Source organism: Pristiophorus japonicus, chromosome 6 (assembly GCF_044704955.1).
Source record: "Pristiophorus japonicus isolate sPriJap1 chromosome 6, sPriJap1.hap1, whole genome shotgun sequence".
NCBI lineage: Eukaryota > Metazoa > Chordata > Chondrichthyes > Pristiophoridae > Pristiophorus > Pristiophorus japonicus.
Genome location: NC_091982.1, coordinates 57,090,356 through 57,113,006, shown reverse-complemented (window position 1 = coordinate 57,113,006; position 22,651 = coordinate 57,090,356).

The following is a 22,651-nucleotide window of genomic DNA, read 5'->3' as shown; positions in this document are numbered from 1 at the left end:
TCTGGAACGCTGTACCTGAAAAGATGGTGGAAGCTGATATCATAAATCATTTTTAAAGGGAGTTAGACACTTTCAAAAAATTCATTCCTGGGATGTGGGCATTTCTGGCAAAGCCTGCATTTATTGCTCATCCCTAATTGCCCATGAGACGATGGTGATGAGCCGCCTTCTTGAACCGCTGCAGTCCATGTGGGAAAAATGCTCCCACAATGATGTTAGTGGGGGGGGAGTTCCAGAATTTTGACCCAGTGACGATGAAGGAACGACCGATATATTTCCAAGTCAGGATGGTGTGTGACTTGGAAGGGAATGTGGAGATGATGGTGTTCCCATGCGCCTGCTGCCCTTGTCCTTCTAGGTGGTAGAGGTCGTGGGTTTAGGAGGTGCTGCCAAAGAAGCCTTGGTGAGTTGCTGTAGTGCATCTTGTAGATACTTACTTGAGGATGAGCAACTTACAGCTGAGAGCTTTGTGAATAGCGTGTTTCTAGAGGTGGTCAACCCGCAGCTAAAGAGTGTGCAGGCAGTGAGGGAGTGGGTGACCACCAGACAGAAGAGGAGGACTAAGCAGATAGTTCAGGAGTCCCCTGAGTGCATCTCGCTCTCCAAACAGTATTCTATTCAGAGTGCTGGTGAGGGCAATGGTGCCTCTGGGGAGTGCAGCCAGAACCAAGACCACGGCATCACGGGTGGCTCAGCTGTACAGGGTGGGGGGAGGAAGAAGAATGGAAGAGCTATAGTGGTAGTGGATTCGATAGTCAGGGGAGCAGACAGGCGTTTCTGCGGCCGCAGACGTGACTCCAGGATGGTATGTTGCCTCGCTGGTGCCAGGTTCAAGGATGTCACCGAGCAGCTGCAAGACATTCTGGGGGAGAGGTAGAACAGCCAGAGGTTGTGGTCCATATCGGTACCAATGACATAGGCAGGAAGAGGGATGAAGTCCTGTAGGCAGAGTTTAGGGAGCTGGGAGAGATATTAAAAGGCAGGACCTCAAAGATAGTAATCTCCAGATTACTGCCGGTGCCACGTGCTAGTGAGCACAGAAATAGGAGGATAGAGAAGATGAATGCATGGCTGGAGAGATGGTGCAGGCGGGAGGGCTTTAGATTTCTGAGGCATTGGGAACATTTCTGGGGTAGCTGGGACCTGTACAAGCCGGACGGGCTGCTCCTCAACAGAACCGGGACCAGTATCCTTGTGGGAGGGTTTGCTAGTGCTGTTGGGGAGGGTTTAAAGAAGCTTTGCAGGGGGATGGGAACCTGAGAATAGATTCAGTGGGAAGAGAAGCAAATTCTGGAATTCGGCAGCAGAAAAGTAGAAAGTGAATTTGGAAGACAGAGGAACCAAGGGCTGGAAAATAGACAACAAGAGAATTTGGCTATACTAAATAGTATATACTGCAATGCAAGGAGTATAGGGAATAAGGCAGATGAGCCGAGAGCACAGGTAGACACTTGGGAGTACGACATTATAGCCATTACTGAGATATGGCTGAAAGAAGGGCAGATATGGTAGCTCAACATTCCTGGTTACAGGATTTTCAGACGGGATAGAGAGGGGGTATAAAAGGAGGGGGGTGGGGGGCTCAGTATTGATTAAAGAAACAATTACAGCTGTGGGAAGGGTTGATATGTTAAAGGGATCATCAAACGAGGCCATATGGGTTGAATTGAAGAAGAAAAAAGGGGCGATCACACGACTGGGAGTGTACTATAGACCCCCAAACAGTCAGAGGGAGATAGAAGAACAAATATGTCGGCAAATTGCTGCCTAGTGGAGGATTTCAACTATCCTAATATTAACTGGGATAAAAGCAGTGTGAATGGTACAGAGGGTGCAGAATTCCTAAAATGCATTCAGGTGAACTTCTTTAGCCAGTACATAACGAGCCCAACAAGGGAGGGGGCGGTTCTGGGCTTGGTTTGGGGGAATGAAGAGAGGCAGGTAGAAGGAGTATCAGTGGGAGAGCATTTTGGTGTTAGTGATCATAATTCAGTAAGATTTAGGGTAGTTATGGAAAAGGACAAAGTTGGACCTGAAAAAAAGTTCTCAATTTTGCTGAGCTGAGATGGGATTTGGCCAAAGTGGACTGGAAATGGCTACTTGATGGTAAATCAGTGTCAGAGCAGTGGGAAGCATTCAAGGAGGAAACCCTGAGGGTATAGAGCAAGTATGTTTTCTTAAAAAAAAAGGGTGGGGCTAACAAATCTAGAGACCCCTTGATGTCAAGAGACATACAGGGTAAGATAAAGAAAAAAAGAGAAGCTTATGACAGATACCGAGAACTCGATACTGCAGACACTCGAGAGGAGTATAAGAAGTGCCGGGGTGCAATTAAAAAGATATCAGGAAAGCAAAGAGAGAACATGAAAGAATGTTGGCAAGTAAAATCAGGGAAAATGCAAAGATGTTTTATAAATACATTAAGAGCAAGAGGATAACTAGAGAAAGAGTGGGGCCTATTAGAGACCACAAAGTAAATCTGTGTGTGGAGGCAGAAGATGTGGGTATGAATCTTAATAAATACTTTGCATCTGTTTTCACAAAAAAAAAGAGCGGGGTGATGCATACTTTTCAATGAGGGAGGAGGAGTGTGAAATATTAGATGAGATAAACAGAGTGAGAGAGGAAGGATTAGGGGTCTTAGCAGCTTTGAAAGTGGATAAATCCCCAGGCCCAGATGAAATGTACCCCAGACTGTTAAGAGAAGCAAAAGAGGAAATAGCAGAGGCTCTGACCATCATTTTCCAATCCTCTCTGGCTACAGGTGTGGTGCCAGAGGACTGGAGGACTGCTAATATTGTACCTTTGTTTAAAAAGGGAGAAAGGAATAGACTGAGTAATTATAGCCCAGTCAGCCTAACCTTGGTGGTGGGAAAATGATTGGAAACACTCCTGAGGTACAGGATAAATCTTCATTTGGAAAGACATGAATTAATCAAGGACAGTCAGCATGGATTTGTTAAGGAAAGATCATATCTGATTAACTTGATTGAATTTTTCGAGGAGATAACCAGGAGGCCGATAAGGGCACTGCTTATGATGTAGTGTATATGGATTTTAGCAAAGCTTTTGATAAGGTCCCACATGACAGACTGGGCACAAAAGTAAAAGCCCATGGGATCCAAGGCAAAGTGGCAAGTTGGATCTAAAATTGGCTCAGAGGCAGGAGGCAAAGGTTAATGATTGATGGGTGTTTTTGTGACTGGGAGGCTGCATCCAGTGGGGTTCAGCAGGGCTGGGTCACTTGCTTTTTGTGTTATATATCAATGACTTGGACTTGAATGTAGGGGTTATGATTAAGAAGTTTGCAGATGCTGAGAATGACGTGATTAGCACATCTGGCGAGTTAGTCTTACCACAGGTGAAGGATCTACAGCCAGATAGGGAATGGAAGACCAACAGGAAGAGCAGTTCAAGGAAGGTAGTGCAGGGGTCCCCTGCGGTCATCCCCCTGCAAAACAGATACACCGCTTTGAGTACTGTTGAGGGGTATGACTCACCAGGGGGGCAGCAGCAGCCAAGTTCAAGGCACTGTGGCTGGCTCTGCTGCACAGGAGGGCAGGAAAAAGAGTGGGAGAGTGATAGTGATAAGGGATTTGATTGTAACGGGAATAGATAGGCGTTTCTGCGGCCGCAATCGAGACTCAGGATGGTATGTTGCCGCCCTGTTGCAAGGGTCAAGGATGTCTCGGAGCGGGTGCAAGACATTCTGAAAAGGGAGGGTGAACAGCCAGTTGTTGTGGTGCACATTTTACCAACGATATAGGTAAAAAACGGGATGAGGTCCTACGAGAAGAATTTAAGGAGCTAGGAGCTAAATTAAAAAGTAGGACCTCAAAAGTAGTAATCTCGGGATTGCTACCAGTGCCACGTGCTAGTCAGAGTAGGAATCGCAGGATAGCTCAGATGAATACGTGGCTTGAGCAGTGGTGCAGCAGGGAGGGATTCAAATTCCTGGGGCGTTGGAACCGGTTCTGGGGGAGGTGGGACCAGTACAAACCGGACGGTCTGCACCTGGGCAGGACTGGAACCAATGTCCTAGGGGGAGTGTTTGCTAGTGCTGTTGGGGAGGAGTTAAACTAATATGGCAGGGGGATGGGAACCAATGCAGGGAGACAGAGGAAAACAAAATGGAGACAGAAGCAAAAGACAGAAAGGCGATGAGTATAAGTGGGGGGCAGAGAAACCCAAGGCAAAAAACAAAAGGGGCCACTTTACAGCAAAATTCTAAAGGGTCAAAGTGTATTAAAAAGGCAAGCCTGAAGGCTCTGTGCCTCAATGCGAGCAGTATTCGGAATAAGGTGGACAAATTAACTGCAGATAGCAGTTAACGGATACGATGTGGTTGGCATCACGGAGACATGGCTCCAGGGTGACCAAGGCTGGGAACGCAACGTCCAAGGGTATTCAACATTTAGGAAAGATAGACAGAAAGGAAAAGGAGGCGGGGTGGCGTTGCTGGTTAAAGAGGAAATTAATGCAATTGTAAGGAAGGACATTAGCTTGGATGATGTGGAATTGGTATGGGTGGAGCTACGGAATAGCAAAGGGCAGAAAACGCTAGTGGGAGTTGTGTACATAGCTCCAAACAGTAGTAGTGATGTTGGGGAGGGCATCAAACAGGAAATTAGGGGTGCATACAATAAAGGTGCAGCAGTTATCATGGGTGACTTTAATATGCATATAGATTGGGCTAACCAAACTGGAAACAATACGGTGGAGGAGGATTTCCTGGAGTGCATAAGGGATGGTTTTCTAGACCAATATGTCGAGGAACCAACTAGGGGGGAGGCCATCTTAGTCTGGGTGTTGTGTAATGAGAGAGGATTTATTAGTAATCTTCATGTGCGAGGCCCCTTGGGGAAGAATTCCACATTAGGATGGAGAAGGAAACAGTTAATTCAGAACTTAAAGAAGGGTAACTTTGGAGATATGAGGCGTGAATTGGCTAGGATAGATTGGCGAATGATACTTAAGGGGTTGACAGTGGATGGGCAATGGCAGACATTTAGAGACCGCATGGATGAACTACAACAATTGTACATCCCTGTCTGGCATAAAAATAAAGAAGGGAAGGTGGCTCAACCGTGGCTATCAAGGGAAATCAGGGATAATATAAAAGCCAAGGAAGTGGCATACAAATTGTCCAGAAATAGCAGCGAACCACGGGACTGGGAGAAATTTAGAACTCAACAGAGGAGGACAAAGCGTTTGATTAGGGCAGGGAAAATAGAGTACGAGAGGAAGCTTGCAGGGAGCATTTAAATGGACTGCTATAGATATGTAAAGAGAAAAATGTTAGTAAAGACAAACGTAGGTCCCCTGCAGTCAGAATCAGGGGAAGTCATTACTGGGAACAAAGAAATGGCAGACCAATTGAACAAGTACTATGGTTCGGTATTCACTAAGGAGGACACAAACAACCTTCTGGATATAAAAGGGGTCAGAGGGTCTAGTAAGAAGGAGGAACTGAGGGAAATCCTTATTAGTCGGGAAATTATGTTGGAGAAATTGATGGGATTGAAGGCCGATAAATCCCCAGGGCCTGATGGTCTGCATCCCAGAGTACTTAAGAAGGTGGCCTTGGAAATAGCAGATGCATTGACAGTCATTTTCCAACATTCCATAGACTCTGGATCAGTTCCTATGGAGTGGAGGGTAGCCAATGTAACCCCACTTTTTAAAAAAGGAGGGAGAGAGTAAACAGGGAATTATAGACCGGTCAGCCTGTCATCGGTAGTGGGTAAAATGATGGAATCAATTATTAAGGATGTCATAGCAGCGCATTTGGAAAGAGGTGACATGATAGGTCCAAGTCAGCATGGATTTGTGAAAGGGAAATCATGCTTGACAAATCTTCTGGAATTTTTTGAGGATGTTTCCAGTAGAGTGGACAAGGGAGAACCAGTTGATGTGGTGTATTTGGACTTTCAGAAGGCTTTCGACAAGGTCCCACACAAGAGATTAATGTGCAAAGTTAAAGCACATGGGATTGGGGGCAGTGTGCTGATGTGGATTGAGAACTGGTTGTCAGACAGGAAGCAAAGAGTAGGAGTAAATGGGTACTTTTCGGAATGGCAGGCAGTGACTAGTAGGATACCGCAAGGTTCTGTGCTGGGGCCCCAGCTGTTTACACTGTACATTAATGATTTAGACGAGGGGATTAAATGTAGTATCTCCAAATTTGCGGATGACACTAAGTTGGGTGGCAGTGTGAGCTGCAAGGAGGATGCTATGAGGCTGCAGAGTGACTTGGATAGGTTAGGTGAGTGGGCAAATGCATGGCAGATGAAGTATAATGTGGATAAATGTGAGGTTATCCACTTTGGTTGTAAAAACAGAGAGATAGACTATTATCTGAATGGTGACAGATTAGAAAAAGGGGAGGTGCAACGGGTGTGTCATGGTACGTCAGTCATTGAAGGTTGGCATGCAGGTACAGCAGGCGGTTAAGAAGGCAAATGGCATGTTGGCCTTCATCGCGAGGGGATTTGAGTACAGGGGCAGGGAGGTGTTACTACAGTTGTACAGGGCCTTGGTGAGGCCACACCTGGAGTATTGTGTACAGTTTTGGTCTCCTAACCTGAGGAAGGATGTTCTTGCTATTGAGGGAGTGCAGCGAAGGTTCACCAGACTGATTCCCGGGATGGCAGGACTGACATATCAAGAAAGACTGGATCAACTGTGCTTGTATTCACTGGAGTTCAGAAGAATGAGAGGGGATCTCATAGAAACGTTTAAAATTCTGATGGGTTTAGACAGGTTAGATGCAGGAAGAATGTTCCCAATGTTGGGGAAGTCCAGAACTAGGGGTCACAGTCTAAGGATAAGGGGTAAGCCATTTAGGACCGAGATGAGGAGAATCTTCTTCACCCAGAGAGTGGTGAACCTGTGGAATTCTATACCACAGAAAGTTGTTGAGGCCAATTCACTCAATATATTCAAAAAGGATTTAGATCTAGTATTTACTACTAGGGGGATCAAGGGGTATGGCGAGAAAGCAGGAATGGGGTACTGAAGTTGTATGTTCATCCATGAACTCATTGAATGGCGGTGCAGGCTCGATGAGCCAAACGGCCTACTCCTGCACCTATTTTCTATGTTTCTATGTGTCTAAGCTAAAATAGTTTTATGCTTGACAATGAAGAAGAAAACTGCGGACTGCAGGAAGATATCAATGAACTGGTCAGGTGGGCAGAACAGTGGCAAATGGAATTCAATCCGGATAAATGTGAGGTAATTCATTTGGGTGGTCTAACACGGCAAGGGAAAACACATTAAATGGCACGACACTGAGAAGTGCAGAGGAACAAAGGAACCTTGGAGTGCAAGTCCACAGATCCCTAAAGGTAGCAGGCCAGGTAGATAAGGTGGTTAGGAAGGCATATGGAATACTTGCCTTTATTAGTCGAGGCATGGAATACAAGAGCAAGGAGGTTATGCTTGAACTGTATAAAATACTGGTTAGGCCACAGCTGGAGTACTGTTTGCAGTTCTGGTCACTACATTACAGGAAAGATGTGATTGCACTGGAATGGGTGCAGAGGAGATTTGCAAGAATGTTGCCCGGACTGGAGAATTTTGGCTATGAGGAAAGATTGGAGATGCTGGGTCTGTTTTCGTTGGAACAGAGGAGACTGACGGGAGACCTGATTGAGGTGCATACAATTATGAGGGTCTGGATAGAGTGGATAGGCAGGACCTGTTTTCCTTGGCAGAGGGGTCAACAACCAGGGGGCATAGATTTAAAGTAATTGGGGGAGGTTTAGAGGAGATATGAGGAGCAATTTATTCACCCAGAGGGTGGTGGGAGTCTGAAACTCACTGCCTGAAAGGGTGGTAGAGACAGAAACCCTCACCACATTTAAAAAATACTTGGATGTGCACTTACAGTGCCGTAACCTACGGGGATATGGGCCAAGAGCAGAAAAGTGGGATTAGGCTGGATAGCTCTTGGTTGGCCGGCGCGGACACAATGGGCCAAAATGGGCTCCTTCCATGGTGTAAACTTCTATGATTCTATGAAAAAGCAGTGGAGGGGGGAGGTGGGAGTCGAAAATAGGAGCAGGAGTAGGCCATACGACCCCTCGAGCCTGCTCCGTCATTTAATATGATCATGACTGATCCGATCATAGACTCAGGTCCACTTCCCCGCCCGTTCGCCATAACCCTTTATTCCCTTATCGCTCAAAAATCTGTCTACCTCCGCCTTAAATATATTCAATGACCCAGCCTCCACAGCTCTCTGGGGCAGAGAATTTCATGGATTTACAACCCTCTGAGAGAAGAAATTCCTCCTCATCTCAGTTTTTAATGGGCGGCCCCTTATTCTGAGACATAATGGGCCCAAATTTCCCCAGGAGTTGCTCTGTTATTTTTGGAGCAACTTGATTTTTCTGGAGTATGTTTTTAGTTGCAATTCTGGCCATTTAATTTGCGCCAGTTTTTTTAGTTAGTTTTTTTTTAATTTTAGTTTTTTTTGTCAAAAGGGGACGTTCCCAGCCACTTACACCTGTTTTGGCCATTTAAGCGAGTTTGGCCAGCATATAGTTGCTCCAAACTAACTTAGGCCAGCGTATGTTGCCACTTCTGTCCGCACAGAAAAACCTTACCTAGAGTTAAGGAATCGGCGCAAGTAACTACATTTAAAGCACCACCAAACAAAGCACAAAAAGTAGTAAGCATGCAATAACAAGTAAAGAATTGAAGCAAATAATTAAATTAACAAATAAAGAACTGAAGTAAATCCTACCTTCAACTAAACTCGGCAGCGGCTGGCCGTGCGGGAGTCCCTTCGGCCTGGGATAAGGGAGGGAGAACGCCGCGGCATCTTAATGAGGACGCCGGGGGGGCGGGGGGGGGCGAGGGAGAAGGTTCTACACGGCAGGCTTGTAGGGGGCTTGGGGTGCTGGATGGTGAATGCGGCATCATAACGTGGGGGGGGGGGGTGAGGGAATCGGGCGTCCCTTCGGACCTTCGGCCAGGAGGGAGGGAGGCTAGGCTAATGGCATCTGAACAGAGGGAGGGAGAAGGCTCAATGCGGCAGGCTGGGGGGTGCGGGGGGGCGGGGTGGGGCTGGGGTTGGTGGGTGCTTTGGGCCCCTCCCACACAGCCTGCAGAGATTCGGGCTGCGAGGAGCTACTGCACATGCGCGCACACTCTTGATTTATACTGTCCAATAGTGTAGCTACTATTAGGGGGCCTATAGTCCACGCCCACGTAACTTCTTCCCTTTATTATTCCTTATCTCCACCCAAACTGATTCTACATCTTGATCTACTGAGCCAATATAATTTCTCACTACCGCACTGATCTCATCCTTTAATAACAGAGCTAACCCACATTCTTTTCTTTTCTGTCTATCCTTCCGAATTGTCAAGATGATCGTTGTTCAGTGGGCCAACAGTAATTGGCATGAACATTATAGTTCTTGCTGTGAGCTCAAAGCCTGTAGTTTCTCCGACCTTCCCTCTACTCCCTCTACGCTGCCCTGTCAACTATTTCACAGAGGGTAAGGATTCCATTACAGGTGCGGCGCTGCTCACACAGGTTGAATGATTCTCTGCCCTTCAAGCAGAAGACATCTATTGATGAATTGCAGGTACATAGACCACTGACAATAAGACACAGCTGCACAGTTTCAGAGGCATACTGGATGTTTCCCATTGAATAAGCATCACTGTGCTAGGTGCGTTTCCAAGCATTCCTTGCCACAACTCACATCCATTTGTGTCAATCATCTATTGCCCTGCTTATCTCATGGTAGTGTAGCACTTGTTAAAATCCCAATACCTGTACTGGCTTCCGTGAAGTAGCAAGAAAGGACGGGACGTTTGGCCTGGCTGGCTTCTTACATGTCCACTTGCAGCAGTAATGAGTCATATATAATAATATTATTAATAATATTGAGTGTCCGCTGTGGCTCAGTTGGTGCAAAGCTCGCCACTCAGTCAGAAGGTTGTGGATTCAAGTCTCTGCACATAAATCTAGGTTGACTCTCCAGTGCAGTGCTGAGGGAGTGCTGCACTGTCGGAGGTGCCGTCTTTCAAATGAGATTTTAAACCGAGGCCCCGTCTGCTCTCTCAGGTGGACGTAAAAGATCCCACGGCACTATTTCGAAGAAGAGCAGGGGAGTTATTCCCGGTGTCCTGGCCAATATTTATCCCTCAATCAACATAACAATAAAACAGATTATCTGGTCATTATCACATTGCTGTTTGTGGGAGCTTGCTGTGTGCAAATTGGCTGCAATGTTTCCTACATTATAACAGTTTCTGCACTTCAAAAAGTACTTCATTGGCTGTAAAGCGCTTTGGGTTGTCCGGTGATCGCGAAAGGTGCTATATAAATGCAAATCTTTCTTTTCTTTTTGACTTATCTTTGTGGATTTCTTGAGATCCGCCATCTTTTTCTGTCTTCCTGGTTTGGCGTTCCCAAGCCCTAAAATTTTCCCATGCATGTGCTGCATTAACTTTGGTGGTCGTCTGTGCAATAAGTGGTCTCATTTCATCTCACTCCCTCTTTTCCTCCTCCTTCTCTCCATCCATCCCCACTTCCCCAACCACACTCCTTGTCCCTCCCACTCTCTCCTTCACTGCTCCCTCTCTCTCTCTCCTTCCACTTCTCCCTCTTTCCCTCCTTACCCAATACCCCTCCCTTACTCCTTTTCCCTCCTTCTCCCTCTCCAGCCACTTTCCTCTCCTTCCCTCTCCCTCCTGCTCTCCCTCCTCACTTCTCCTCCCTCCCTCCTCCCTCCCGTTCTCTCCTCCATTCCTCCCCACCCACCTTCCTCTCCTTCCTTCTCCCTCCCGCTCTCCCTCCCCACTTCTTCTCCCTCACTCCTCCTACCTCTCTCTGTCTCATCCCTCCCTCTTCCTCCCTCCACCTCTTTCCCTTACCCTCTCTGCCTGTCCCTCGCATTCCCTCGCCCTCCGTCTTAGAATGCTTAAAAGAGCTTTACTCGGTTAACTAATCATTTCTAAACTTAGCGTTGCCTTGGACAAAGGTTAAATGGTAGGCTTTTAAACCTGTCGCCTCAAAGGCTCAATGCAGTGATCTAAACTGGCACAAATAAACCTCATCAGGAGGCAGGACACAAAGACGGAGCAAGACTGCTCTATGTTACTGTCTGTGAGATGGCATTCATGCTCGGTGACAAGAATGTACTGTTTCAAAGACTGACACACTCTTCATCTGAGCTGCTCGTGACACAATTCATCATTTTGCTGCTGACCCAGTTTCCAGATTTGAAGCAGCCGTCGTATTGATAATCCTCTCCTGTCCTTCTAGCTGCACAGAACAAATTATAATGTGATACTTTAAATAGATCCACATAAAGCGCTATTAAAATATGATGCATAGAGCAGTACGACTAAGTGAGTTTCCGGCCTTTCCCCCATAATACCTCGTTCATAATCCATTTCTAACAAGTGCTGTATGTACACATACTTATTACTTCCTCATGGTTGTTACATAGCTCAATCCAACAACAACAACTTACATTTGTAGAGTGCCTCTTCACAGAAGCGATTATCAAACAAAATTTGATGCCGGGCCGTATAAGGAGATGTTAGGACAGGTGACCAATAGTTTGGTCACAGAGGTAGGTTGTACAGAGCATCTGAAAGGAAGAGAGTCGGAGAGGTGTAGGGAAGGAATTCTGGAGCTTAAGGGCCGAGACAGTTGAAGACATGGCCGCCAATGGTGGGGCGAGGGAAATCCACAAGAGGCCAGAATTGGAGGAGCGCAGAGATCTTGGAGGATTGTAGGGCTGGAGGAGGTTACAGATTTAGGGAGGAGCAAGGCCATGGAGGGATTTGAACACAAGGATGAGAATTTTAAATTCGAGGCGTTGCCAGACCGGGATACTTGTCAGTAATTCTGATTGTACGCCTTTGAGTGGATCCAAAGGAACGTTAAAATGACGCTGGAACTGTATGCCGTTAAGAGGTGCTTCATGGGCATGCTGAGGTCCATTCAGTCTGGTACAGGTTTGATATTTGAATTATCGGATAATGGTCAGAAGATAGCAACAATCTAGAAACATTGAATTATTAGATCTTTTCTGTGTTCCTATGACTAGATTTTTTGGGGGTAAGGTTATGAAGGGATTTGGAACTTAGGCGGGTAAATGGAGTTAAGGTACAGATCAGTCATGACCTAACTGAATGGCAGAATAGGCCCGAGGAGCTGAATGGCCTTCTCCTGTATATACAGGTACAACGTCTGAAATCCGGAATCCTCGGGACGGAATCCGTGCCGGATTTTAGGTTTTGCTGGATTTCGGACCTCGCCGCCCGCCAATCCTCCACTCCACGACACCCGCCAAAATGTCTGGTTTTCGGAGTTCCGGATTCGGGACGTTGCCCTGGACTGTATATCCAATTCCCTTTTGAAAGTTACGATTGAATCTGCTTCCACTGCCCTTTCAGGCCGTGCATTCCAGATCACAACAATTCGCTGCGAAAAAAAAATTCTCCTCAAGTCCAAAGTTCCCTCTTATTTTTTATTGAGTGTCCAGCCCCTCTAAGGGGCTGTGTGACCCATTTGCTGTTTCGCGATGGCGCGAAATTTTGCATTTGAAAAAGCCAGTCCCCGAATGCGCAGGACCAGCAGAGAGAATGTGTACCTTATAGGGAGCGTCACTCATCTCTCACACAACAACACAAATACAAAGCAAAATACTGCGGATGCTAGAATCTGGAATAAAAACAGAAAATGGTGGAAACCGCAGCGGGTCAGGTAGCATCTGTGGAGAGTGAAAAAGAGTTAACGTTTCAGGTCGATGACCCTTCGTCAAAACTGGAGTGGTTGGAAAGAGCACCCTCAGGCCATCCTGGTGGGGGATGGCAGTGTAGAGGGATTGGATGTCGATGGTGAAAAGGAGACGGTTGGGGCCAGGAAACTGGAAACTGTTAAAGTGACGGAGGGCGTCGGAGGAGTCACGGATGTAGGTGGGAAGAGAGTGGACAAGGGGAGAACAAAATAGGGTTGAGATAGGAAGAAATAAGTTCTGTGTGGAAAGAACAAGCTGAAACGATGGGTCTACCGGGGCAGTCCTGTTTGTGGATCTTGGGATAGTGGTAGAAGCGGGTTGTGCGGGGTTGCTCATCTCTCCTGTGGTTCAAATGCCAATTATCTTAAATCTATGTGCTCTGCTTACCAACCCTCCTGCCAGTGGGAATATCTTTATTTGCACTTTCAAAACCCGACATAATTTTGAACACCTCTGTTAAATCTCCCCTTAACCTTCCCTTCTCGAAGGAGAACAATTCCTGCTTCTCCAGCCTCTCCACATAACTGAACTCCCTCACCCCTGGTACTATTCTAGTCAATCTCCTCTGCACTCTCTCCAAGGCTTTGACATCCTTTCTAAAGTGTGGCACCCACAATTGGACACAACATTCCAGCTGAGGCCTAGCCAGTGTTTTATAAAGCTTCCTTACTCTATATGCCTCTATTTATAATAAATCATTTGATGATACATTTCTGATTGTATAATAGTTACTGCAGCACTTTTTCTTGTTTTTGCTACCCACTCACCTTATAGTAATATAAACTGACTGTGATTTCCACACTCGACAAAAATCGCTTTCTTAAAGATTTCCAACTTAAAGTTTTTTATTAAGTTCGCTCTGTGTTTAATGAGGTGCTTTAGGCAAACAATTACATGCAGGTACATCCTTCATACTCAATGCTATAACAGACTAAATTATAGAATATTTCCGAGTTCTGTGCAATCACTGAGTTGATTCTTCCTGAGCCGTGAAACAAAATCCTTTATTCATTTTCTGGATTCACCACAACATGAATTCTGCATCTATTTTTCTTAAGATATTCGTACTAAAAGTTTTATGTTGGTTTTTCTACGTTACATCTTAACGATAGGTATTTTGTAATGCAAAGAAAGGAATATGAATTTCTTATATCTGCTGTTCTGTGACTAGGATGTTAATCACTGAAGGATGATAAAAAATATTAATTATTTAGTAAATTGTGAAATGAATTTGACATCTTCTCCATGTAGCCTGAAGATTTTCCCAGTACTGGCTCTCTAATCTCATGGCAGTTTTTACCTTCTGCTTGCGACCAGGATCCATGTAATTATCACCTACCTCCAGACATGAAACAAGATACTGAAACATTATGGATAACCTATAAAAAAAAATCCTAAAGAGATCAGCAACTGAAGTCTCCTTGTTAAGCAACTCCTCGATTTTAACATTCTCATCTTTGTTTTCAAATCCCTCCATGGCCTCGTCCCTCCCTATCTCTATAATCTCCTGCAGCCCCACAATCGCTGCCCCCCCCCCCGAGATATCTGCGCTCCTGTAATTCTGCCCTCTTGAGCAACCCTGATTTTAATCGCTCCACTATTGCCGGCTGTGCCTTCAGCTGCCTAGGCCCTAAGCTCTGGAACTCCCTGCCTAAACCTTTCCACCTCTCCACCTCTCTTTCCTCATTTAAGCTACTCCTTAAAATCTACTTCTTTGACCATGCTTTTGGTCACCTGCCCTAATTTCTCCTTATGTGGCGGTGTGCCACTTTGTGTTTTATAACACTCCTGTGAAGCGGCTTGGGACATTTTACTACATTAAAGGCGCTATATAAACACAAATTGTTGTTGTTGGAGTGAAACACACAAAGTCCATTTCAGTCATGAAATTAAAGACCTGATTTTATCCCCCCTCCCCCGCCTCCCCCGCCACCCCCCCCCCCCCCCACACCTTCCTCTCATCCGACAAGAGCAGGGCGTCAGGGGCGGATGTGAAAATAAATCACTACTGTGATATCTTTATGACATAATAAACACACAGACAACAAGATGGCTCTACAGAAAACTTGTCCAGTGACCTGGTCACATCACCCTGTTATTATTATACATCAGCAGTTGTAGTTCCACAATCGTCCATTAGGTGGCGCACTAGTTCACTAGGTCTGATCTTTGCTGGCCTGACATCACAAGCTAATTTAATAGGCACGCTCTGGCCAGCTGTTTGAGGTCCTCGCTTCTGGGCAGGCTATCCTGACTGTTTCCTCTCTCCCAATGACCAGAAGAAATAATCTTTCACCATTTGAAGGGTGTAATGTATGCACCTGTGAGTACACTCGCAGGTTTGTAGAGCTGTTGACAATGAAAGAGTTGTAGAGCTGTTGAAAACCTGCCTCGGGAGCCGGCGCATCACAACTTGAGCCTCCTCGGGGAAATCCCCTCCGTGCCTTTCAGTTCTGCGCAGAGGGGTTTCCTGTACGGGCTGCTCCTGCACACTCTCAACCTTGCCATCCTCGTCTGCCGTCCAGACATGCCATGGCACGCCATCTTGCCGTCCGGAGGAGGTGGGGGTCCCCGATGGAGTGCACTCTACGCGGGAGTCCTCCCACTATTTATCAGGGACTTGGCCTGGAGGGTGGTGCATGGAGCAGTTCTGTGCAACAAATTTTTAAGCTGGTTCACGGGCTCCCAGACCGCTTGCAATTTCTGCGGTCTGGAGGAGTCCGTGTTCCATGTTTTTATTGAATGTACGAGGTTGCAGCCCCTGTTCCATTATTTAAATGGGCTGCTTCTGAAATTCTGGCTGCACTTCAGTCCCATACTCCTGATCTTTGGGCACCCTGTGTGGAGGGGAGTGGGTAGGTCCAAAGGCCTCCTCGTAGGACTGCTCCTGGGCACGGCCAAGGGTGCCATCAGCCGGTCCAGGCAGCGGGCGGTCGAGGGGGTCGTTCAGCCTGACTGCCTGCCTCTCTTCCGTGCGTACATCCAAGCCAGGGTGTCCCTAGAGATGGAGCACGCGGTGTCCACCGGTACGCTCGCGGCCTTCCCTGAGAGATAGGCACCGGAGGAACTGGAGTGCATCATTACCCCCGGCAACCAAATTTTAATTTGATTTTATATGTTTTAAAGTTCAATTTGTTTTTATTGCCGGTTTTAGTGTCCCCCAAGTCAGAGGGCACTAGTATAATTTGCATTTCGGTGCACTAAAAAAACACACACAAAAAAAAAGGGCACCTGAAAAGTTTTTGGAGTGTCCCCCCCGCTTTAATGAGGGGGCACTTGGATTAACTGTCTATTTATTTGCAACAAAAGAGTTGTAGAGCTGTTGACAATGAAAGAGTTGTAGAGCTGTTGAAAACCTTCCTCGGGAGCCGGTGCCTCACAACTTGAGCCTCCTCAGGGAAATCCCCTCCGTGCCTTTCAATTCTGCGCGGAGGGGATTCCTGTACGGGCTGCTCCTGCACACTCTCAACCTTGCCATCCTCGTCTGCCATCCAGACACGCCATGGCGCACCATCTTGCCGTCCGGAGAGGCGGGGTTCCTCGATGGAACGCACTCTACGCGGGAGTCCTCCCACTATTTATCGGGACTTGGCCTGGAGGGTGGTGCATGGAGCAGTACCGTGCAATAAATTTTTAAGCTGGTTCACGAGCTCGCAGGCCGCCTGCAATTTCTGCGATCTGGAGGAGTCCGTGTTCCATGTTTTTATGGAATGTGTGAGGTTGCAGCCCCTATTCCGCTATTTAAAGGGGCTGCTCCTCAAACTCTGGTTGCAATTCAGTCCCACGCTCCTGATCTTTGGGCACCCTGTGTGGAGGGGAGTGGGTAGGTCCGAAGGCCTCCTCGTAGGACTGCTCCTGGGCACGGCCAAGGGTGCCATCAGCCGGTCCAGGCAGCGGGCGGTCGAGGGAGTCATTCAGCCCGACTGCCTGCCTCTCTTCCACACTTACATCCGAGCCAGGGTGTCCCTGGAGATGGAGCACGCGGTGTCCACTGGTACGCTCGCGGCCTTCCACGAGAGGTGGGCGCCGGAGGAACTGGAGTGCATCATCACCCCCGGTAACCAAATTTTAATTTTATTTTATATGTTTTAAAGTTTAATTTTTTTTATTGCTGGGCTTTAGTGTCCCCCTCCCCTTTTATAGGGGGCTTGTGTAAAATTTATGGATTTAGTGCCCAAAAAAACTCTCAAAAAAACCCCACAAAAAATCACCAAAAAAACCCCCCAAAAAAACCACAAAAAACGGAACTTGAAAAGTGTTTGGAGTATCCCCCAGATCAGGGGGCACTTGATTTAATTGATTTATTGTTTTACAGCCAAAAAGAGTTGTAGAGCTGTTGACAATGAAAGAGTTGTAGAGCTGTTGTAAACCTCCCTCGGGAGCCGGCGCATCGCAACTTGAGCCTCCTCGGGGAAATCCCCTCCATGCCTTTCAGTTCTGCGTGGAGGGGATTCCTGTACGGGCTGCTCTTACACACTCTCCATGTTGCCATCCGTGGCTGCCGTCCGAACACACCATGGCGCACCATCTTGCCGTCCGGAGGAGGTGGGTTCCCCAATGGAGTGCTCTCTATGCGGGAGTCCTCCCCTTATTTATTGGGGACTTGGCCTGGAGGATGTTGCATGGAGCAGTCCTGTGCAATAAGTTTTCACGGGCTCCCAGACCGCCAGTAATTTCTGCGGTCTGGAAGAGTCCGTTTTCCACGTTTTTATTGAGTGTGTGAGGTTGTAGCCCCTCTTCCAATATCTGAAGGGGCTGCTCCTCAAATTCTGGTTGCACTTCAGTCCCACACTCCTGATCTTTGGGCACCCTGTGCGCAGTGGAGCGGGCAGGTCGGAAGGCTTCCTCGTAGGACTGCTCTTGGGCATGGCCAAGGTGGCCATTAACCAGTCCAGGCAGCAAGCGGTCAAGGGGGTCATTCAGCCCAACTGCCTGCCTCTCTTCTGGTGGTTACATCCGAGCCAGGATGTCCCTGGAGATGGAGCACTCGGTGTCCACCAATACGCTTGCGGCCTTCCACGAGAGGTGGGCGCCGGAGGGACTGGAGTGCATCATCACCCCCGACAACCAAATTTTAATTTGATCTTAATGGCTAACGTTTAATTTGTTTAAGTTGTCGGTTGTAGTGCCCCCCGCCCCGCCCCCACACATCTTTTAGCCAGGGGGCTCTTGTATAATTTGTGTTTTAGTGCCCTCAAAAAAAAACAAGGGGGCACTTGAAAAGTTTTTGGAGTGTGCCTCCCCCTTTAATCAGGGGGCACTTGATTACTGATACAACTAAAATAGTTGTAGAGCTGTTGAGTTGGGAGTGGTTTAGCCAGTCACGTGATGTTCACAGGACTCAATAAAACCCCAGCCAGTTGCAGCTGTGAGCCTGATGGGTGAACTGGCAATGTGTAGTGTGATTGTTAAATCTTTGCAAATAAACCAACTATTTCTCAATAGCAATATGTTGCTATGAATTCTTAAGCAAAGAACCTGTTATGTATGTAAACACTACCAATGTGTAAGACTTGCCACCAGGGGGCACACCTGTGGGAGACCCAAGGGTCACTTGCACACCCTGGGCAAGCAGGTATAAAAGGCAGACTACCTTCCTGCTTCCTCACTCGGAGTTAAATTAAAGATACCAAGGTCATAGAAACATGGAAACATAGAAAATAGGTGCAGGAGTAGGCCATTCGGCCCTTCGGGCCTGCACCACCATTCGATAAGATCATGGCTGATCATTCACCTCAATACCACTTTCTTGCTTTCTCTCCATACCCCTTGATCCCCTTAGCCGTAAGGGCCATATCTAACTCCCTCTTGAATATATCCAATGAACTGGCATCAACAACTCTCTGCGGCAGGGAATTCCACAGGTAAACAACTCTCTGAGTGAAGAAGTTTCTCCTCATCTCAGTCCTAAATGGCCTACCCCTTATCCTAAGTCTGTGTCCCCTGGTTCTGGACTTCCTCAACATCGGGAACAATCTACCTGCATTTAACTTGCCCCATCCCGTTAGAATCCTGTATGTTTTTATGAGATCCCCTCTCATCCTTCTAAACTCCAATCTATAAAGGCCCGGTTGATCCAGTCTCTCCTCATATGTCAGTCCAGCCATCCAGGGAATCAGTCTGGTGAACCTTAGCTGCACTAACTCAATAGCAAGCAAGACCAAAACTGAACACAATATTCCAGGTGAGGCCTCACCAAGGCCCTGTACAACTGCAGTAAGACCTCGCTGATCCTATACTCAAATCCCCTTGCTATGAAGGCCACCATACCATTTGTCTTCTTCACCGCCTGCTGTACCTGTTTGCCAACTTTCAATGACTGATGAACCATGACACCCAGGTTTCGTTGCACCTCCCCTTTTCCTAATCTGACACCATTCAGATAATATTCTGCCTTCATGTTTTTTCCACCAAAGTGATAACCTCACATTTATCCACATTATACTGCATCTGCCATGCATTTGCCCACTCACCTAACCTGTCCAAGTCACCCTGCAGCCTCTTAGCTTCCCCCTCGCAGCTCACACCATCATCCAGTTTAGTGTCATCTGCAAACTTGGAGATATTACACTCAATTCCTTCATCCAAATCATTGATGTATATTGTAAAGAGCTGGGGTCCCAGCACTGAGCCCTGCGGCACTCCATTAATCACTGCCTGCCATTCCGAAAAGGACCCGTTTATCCCAACTCTCTGCTTCCTGTCTGCCAACCAGTTCTCTATTCACGACAGTATATTACCCCCAATACGATGTGCTTTGATTTTGTACACCAATCTCTTGTGTGGGATCTTGTCAAAAGCCTTTTGAAAGTCCAACTACACCACATCATCTGGTTCTCCCTTGTCCACTCTACTAGTTACATCCTCAAAAAATTCCAGAAGATTGTTCAAGTATGATTTCTCCTTCATAAATCCATGCTGACTTGGACAGATCCTGTCACTGCTTTCCAAATGCGCTGCTATTTCATTCTTAATAATTGATTCCAACATTTTCCCCACCACTGATGTCAGGCTAACCGGTCTATAATTACCCGCTTTCTCTCTCCCTCCCTTTTTAAAAACTGGTGGTACATTACCTACCCTCCAGTCCATAGGAACTGATCCAGAGTCGAAAGACTGTTGGAAAATGATCACCAATGCATCCACTATTTCTAGGGCCACTTCCTTAAGTACTCTGGGATGCAGACTATCAGGCCCGGGGGATTTATCGGCCTTCAATCCCATCAGTTTCCTTAACTCAATTTCCCACCTAATAAGGATATCCTTCAGTTCCTCCTCACTAGACCCTCGGTCCCCTTGTACTTCCGGAAGGTTATCTGTGTCTTCCTTTGTGAAGACGGATCCAAAGTATTTGTTCGATTGGACTGCCATTTCTTTCTTCCCCATTATAAATTCATCTGAATCCGACTGCAACGGAACTACGTTTGCCTTCACTAATCTTTTTCTCTTCACATATCTATAGAAGCTTTTGCAGTCAGTTTTTATGTTCCCGGCAAGCTTCTTCTCATACTCTATTTTCCCCCTCTTAATTAAACCCTTTGTCCTCCTCTGCTGAATTCTAAATTTCTCTCGGTCCTCAGATTTGCTGCTTTTTCTGGCCAATTTATATGCCTCTTCCTTAGATTTAACACTATCTTTAATTTCCCTTGTTAGCCACGGTTGAGCCACCTTCCCCGTTTTATTTTTACTCTATACAGGGATGTACAATTGCTGAAGTTCATCCATGTGATCTTCAAATGTTTGCCATTGCCTATCCAGCGTCAACCCTTTACGTATCATTTGCCAGTCTATTCTAGCCAATTCACGCCTCAAACCATTGAAGTTACCTTTCCTTAAGTTCAGGACCCAAGTTTCTGAATTAACTGTGTCACTCTCCATGCTAATAAAGAATTCTACCATGTTATGGTCAATCTTGCCCAAGGGGTCTCGCACAACAAGATTGTTAATTAGTCCTTTCTCATTACACATCACCCAGTCTAGGATGGTCAGCTCCCTGGTTGGTTCCTCGACATATTGGTCTCGAAAACCATCCCTAATACAGTCCAGCAAATCCTCCTCCATCGCATTGCTACCAGTTTGGTTAGCCCAATCAATATGTAGATTAAAGTCACCCATGATAACTGCTGTACCTTTATTGCATGCATCCCTAATTTCTTGTTTGATGCTGTTCCCCACCTTACTACTACTGTTTGGTGGTCTGTACACAACTCCCACTAACTTTTTCTGCCCCTTGGTATTCTGCAGCTCCACCCATACCGATTCCACATCATTCAAGCTAATGTCCTTTCTTACTATTGCATTAATTTCCTCTTTAACCAACAATGCCACCCCGCCTCCTTTTCCTTTCTGTCAATCCTTCCTAAATGTTGAATACCCCTGGATGTTGAGTTCCTAGCCTTGGTCACCCTGGAGCCATGTCTCCGTGATGCCAATTACATCATACCCGTTAACTGCTATCTGCGCAGTTAATTCGTCCACCTTATTCCGAATACATTGAGGCACAGAGCCTTTCTTGTCTTTCTAACACACTTTGCCCCTTTAGAATTTTGCTGTAATGTGGCCCTTTTTCCTTTTTGTCTTAGGTTTCTCTGCCCTCCACTTTTACTTTTCTTCTTTCTATCTTTTGCTACTGCCTCCATTCTACTTCCCACTGTCTCCCTGCATAGGTTCCCAACCACCTGTCATATTAGTTTAACTCCTCCCAACAACACTAGCAAACACTCCCCCTCGGATATTAGTTCAGTTCCTGCCCAGGTGCAGACTGTCCGGTTTGAACTGGTCCCACCTCCCCCAGAAGCCGGTTCCAATGTCCCAGGAATTTGAATCCCTCCCTACTGCACCACTCCTCAAGCCACGTATTCATCTGAGCTCTCCTGCGATTCCTACTCTGACTAACACATGGCACTGGTAGCAATCCTGAGATGACTACTTTTGAGGTCCTACTTTTGAATTTAGCTCCTAGCTCCTTAAATTCTTCTCGTAGGACCTTATCCCGTTTTTTACCTATATCATTTGTACCTATATGCACCACGATAACTGTCTGCTCACCCTCCCTTTTCAAAATGCCCTGCACCCGCTCCAAGACATCCTTGACCCTTGCACCAGGGAGGCAACATACTATTCTGGAGTCTCGGTTGCGGCCGCAGAAATGTCTATCTATTCCCCTTACAATTGAGTCCCCTATCACTATAACTCTCCCACATTTATCCTGCCCTCCGTGCAGCAGAGCCAGCCACGGTGCCTTGAACATGGCTGCTGCTGCCCTCCCCTGGTGAGTCATCCCCCCCAACAGTACCCAAAGCGGTGTATCTGCTTTGCAGGGGATGACCGCAGGGGACCCCTGCACTACCTTCCTTGCATTGCTCTTCCTGTTGGTCACCCATTCCCTATTGGCTGTGTTACCTTTACATGCGATAAGACCAACTCACTAAACGTGCTATTCACGTCATTCTCAGCATCATGCATGCTCCAGAGTGAATCCACCCACAGCTCCAGTGCCTCAATGTGGTCCGTCAGGAGCTGCAGCCGGATACACTTCCTGCACACGTAGTTGTCAGGGACACCGGAAGCATCCCTGACTTCCCACATAGTACAGGAGGAGCATATCACGTGTCCAAGCTCTCCTGTCATGACTTAACCTCTAGATCAACTTAATTTGGCAACAACAAGGCTAAAAGGTTACTTACTGATAAAGAAAACAAAAAGAAAAACTACTTACCAATCACCAGCCAATCACTTACCCCCTTGGTTGTGACGTCACCTTTTGATTTCTTTCTACTTCTTTTTTGCCTTCTCACCCTGCTGCAGCTGCACCGGCTGGGCCTTTATAGGCCGCTCCGACCTCCCGACTCACCACGCTGCTCCCCGCTGGCCTCA